The sequence below is a fragment of the Ictalurus furcatus genome, chromosome 15 (genome assembly GCF_023375685.1).
Source record: "Ictalurus furcatus strain D&B chromosome 15, Billie_1.0, whole genome shotgun sequence".
Classification (NCBI taxonomy): Eukaryota; Metazoa; Chordata; class Actinopteri; order Siluriformes; family Ictaluridae; genus Ictalurus; species Ictalurus furcatus.
In genome coordinates this window covers 25,487,889-25,491,707 of record NC_071269.1, presented here as the reverse complement: position 1 = coordinate 25,491,707, position 3,819 = coordinate 25,487,889, and positions in this window count along the sequence as shown.

Below are 3,819 nucleotides of genomic sequence, written 5' to 3'. Positions count from 1 at the left end.
CCTTAGAGAGAAAGAGAGAGAGATAGAAAGAAAGAGAGAAAGAAAGAGAGAGAAAGAGAGAGAGGGAGAGAGCTCGAGAGAGAGAAAGAGAGAGAGAAAAAGAGAGAGAGAGAGAGAGATAGAAAGAGAGAGAGAGAGAGAGAGAGAGAGAAAGACTGGAGAGATGAATAACACGCACTCTGCTCACATCACTTAAAATATCAGAGCGCACGCTCCACAGGACGGGTCGGAGGAATCGTCCGATCCGATCTGTCGCTTTGTGAAATCAGACCTAATTTGCATAAAGTTGAGAAAAAGTCACTTTGCAGCATTTCGCAACTCCGTGTCGTCCACATCCGTAAAATAATAAAGGCGCGCCCGTCGCTTGCTGATCTGTACGTAGTTTTACGCTGCATGCGATGGACTGGTAACTCGGAATGACGTTATTTCTACAAATTACGACCTCCATGAGCTGCTTTCCAGCTGCACAGTGAGGGGGGAAAACCCACATGGACGTCTCTGTGTTTGTGTTGTTAGCGACAAGCTAGCAGGCTAACTGCGCCGAGTGCTGTAGAGAGTATTTCCCTCAGAGCAGTCACCTGCAGGCTATAGTGCACGTGTCTGTCCTGTACGGTGATTGATCTAAAGCTAGTGCGCGCTAATCCAGTGCAGTGTAACTCATGTAAAGGTAAGAAGGGCTGCTGTGATTAATGTTCACGCTCTGAGCGGACATTTTTTTTGACGCCACTTACTGAACTCGGGGGTGAGGAGACCGTCGATCGAGGAGATCCAGAGCAGGTGTTTTCTTTGGGGGTTTTTTTGCAAAAAGTTAGGAGTTTTAGTCGAATGCAGTAGCACGTATGTGTCCAACTCGGACATCGGCTAGCTGTTATACCTGACTAGCTCCTGATCCGCTCTCAGGTAAACTCAAGTAAACGGCGAGGTAAAACTATCTCACGCTAAACCCACGCTGTCCTGCTATTCATTACCTGATCGTTTATTTTCATATGATCTTCTGGAGGTCTTTTTGGTTCTAGCTTTCTAACCTAGCTAAACTAGCCATCGCTAATCTTTCTAATGTTAGCCAACTAATCGAAACGAACACGGTCTCTTTCACGGTCTTGAATTTTCATCCTGTTCCATCCACAGCGATACATTTACATTTACACGCTCTGTTTACGTATCAGACGCTTTGGCGTGATGATTATTGCGGATAATATTCAGCCATTATGAGAAATAAATCTGAGGCTTTAAACCTCCTGCTGCACAAATATGAGAGCGATCGCGGCAAGGACGGGTCATAATAAACGCCGGGCACTGATTAGACCACGAGAGTTATTTATGCGTGGCTTTCATATCCTCAGGATACAGTGTGTGTGTGTGTGTGTGTGTGTGTGTGTGTGAGAGAGACTGAGAGAGAGAGAGAGATAGAGTGAGTGAGTGAGCTGCAGTGTGTTTATGCAGAGAGCTCACAGGAAAAGAGCTGCTAAGCTGAATATGATCTTTATTATTTTCAGAAAGTCTGCGCTTGGCACACACACACACACACACTTGGCAAAACACCGGCGCCCTCAGTGCTGGAAGAGGAAGCAGCTACATAGCAGAGGTGTGTTTTGAGTGTGTGTGTGTGTGTGTGAGAGAGTGTGTGCGTGTGTGTGTGTGTGTGTGTGTGTGTGTGTAGGGGGTGTTTCTCACACTCTCCACCATATGCTTCAGTCACTGCCTCAGGCATGTGTACAGAAATGTCTTTGTATATAGAGCTTTTTAAAATTATTATTGTTATTATTATTATTATTATTATTATTATTATTATTATTATTATTATTTCTCTCTCTCTCTCTCTCTCACACACACACACACACACATTCACTGTTTCTCTCTTATGAATGGTAGCTACATAATAGATCATAGATAATAGATAGATGAATAGTAGATTAAAGATAAAAACAACCGTGACTGAAAGTATTGGCACCCTGGCATTTTGTTTCACTCGTTCTTCTAGAAAACTGTGTCTTTGCAGTTTGCAGTGAGACAAAACAAAACTGGGAAAAAGATCTAGATTAGAGGATGTAACCCAGGACTGAAGAGAAGAATGCTGGAAGAAGTTTCTTCTTCAAAGAAAAAAAAAAAGATCCAAGCTGACCTTCAAGGTGTTTTTCAGCAGTTTCAAGTCGCACCTTCTGCTGCTATCTGAATAAAAATGAGGCCCAAAAAAAGAGAAAACCCAGGAAGATCCCACTTCTAAAAGACACACACACACACACACACACACACACACACACACACACAAACACACACACACTACGAACTCTTACTAGATTTAGCTGAAATGTGTGTTGAAAAGTTTCCGTCCTTCTGGGACAAAACGAAATGTCAATTATCATAAAGTAAATTATAACAACTTCATAGCGAGAAAAGAACCCGAAGCCTGCAGAGTGTGTGTGTGTGTGTGTGTGTGTGTGTGTGTGTGTGTGTGTGTGTTGGAGGTGTTTTTGTTGCCTCTGGAACTGGATTTCGATCTGTCATGAAAGAAACACACAGAAAACTGATAATGACACAAAACAAACCTGGAAATGCAGCGAGGAATGGATGAGAAGAAGAAGAAGAAAACTCTGGACGGCTTTGAAGTGTGCTGTGAGGAGTTCTGAAATAAATCCCTTCAAAAAACTATATATAACAGTTGGGAGAAAGAACCCGATAGAAATGAAGTTGTCTCTTTACGTTTATTTAGGAACTGTTCAATTTAAATGGACAAAGGTTTTATAAAGCCAGTATGTTTGTTATTATTATTATTATTATTATTATTATTATTATTATTATTATTATTATTTCATTTATTTGTTTATTTGTTTAATTGAATGCAACAAAGGGTGCCAATAGTTTTGGTGCTCACTATAGACAGACAGACAGACAGTGCAGTGAATAACATGATTTCATTACAATTTTCCATTTATTTACTTTTTTATGTCCACATTTACTATTCAATATGACATTTATTTTTATTTGTTTGTTTAGCTGGCCCAACAAAGGGTGCCAATAGTTTCGGTGCTGTATAGATAGACAGAAAATCCGACACACAGACAGACTCTTACACTAGGCTACAACAATACAAAACATTATTTTGTAAAAAAAAAAAAAATTAAAAAAAATAATAAAAAAAAATAACTAATTTAAATTAAAATATGTTTAAAATATAATTTACAATTATTTTTAATTAATCTATTTGTAGGGTTTTTTTTTTTTGATCACACAAAGGGTGCCATTACTTTTGTTTCTCACTATAGATAGACAGACTGTTGTCTACAACAGAGAGTTATTAAATGCACTAAATGTATTGTTTTTAATTAATTAATTAGTCTAGTTAGCCCAACGAAGGGTGCCATTACTTTTGTTTCTCATGATAGATAGATAGATAGATAGATAGATAGATAGAAGGGGATAAAATATTACATATACAGACAGACAGACTTTATGATGGCCTATAACACCATTTTATTACATTTAAATATAATATTATTATTATTATTATTATTATTATTATTATTATTATTATTATTATTTACTGAGTTCTTTGTTTGTTTGTTTGTTTGTTTTCTTGATCCACACATGGTGCCAATAATTTTTGGTATTCACTGTAGACAGACAGACAAACACAAATTTACAATTAATAATATAAAAAAAAAATACTTTATATGTACAAAATAGTGTACACATCTCTTATTTATTTATTTGTTTGTTTGTTTTTTGTTTAGATTTAGTTAGTAGGTCAATGTGTTTATACTCTATATATATGTTATTTAAGTAATATTTTCTGTTTTTGCACACACATACACACACACA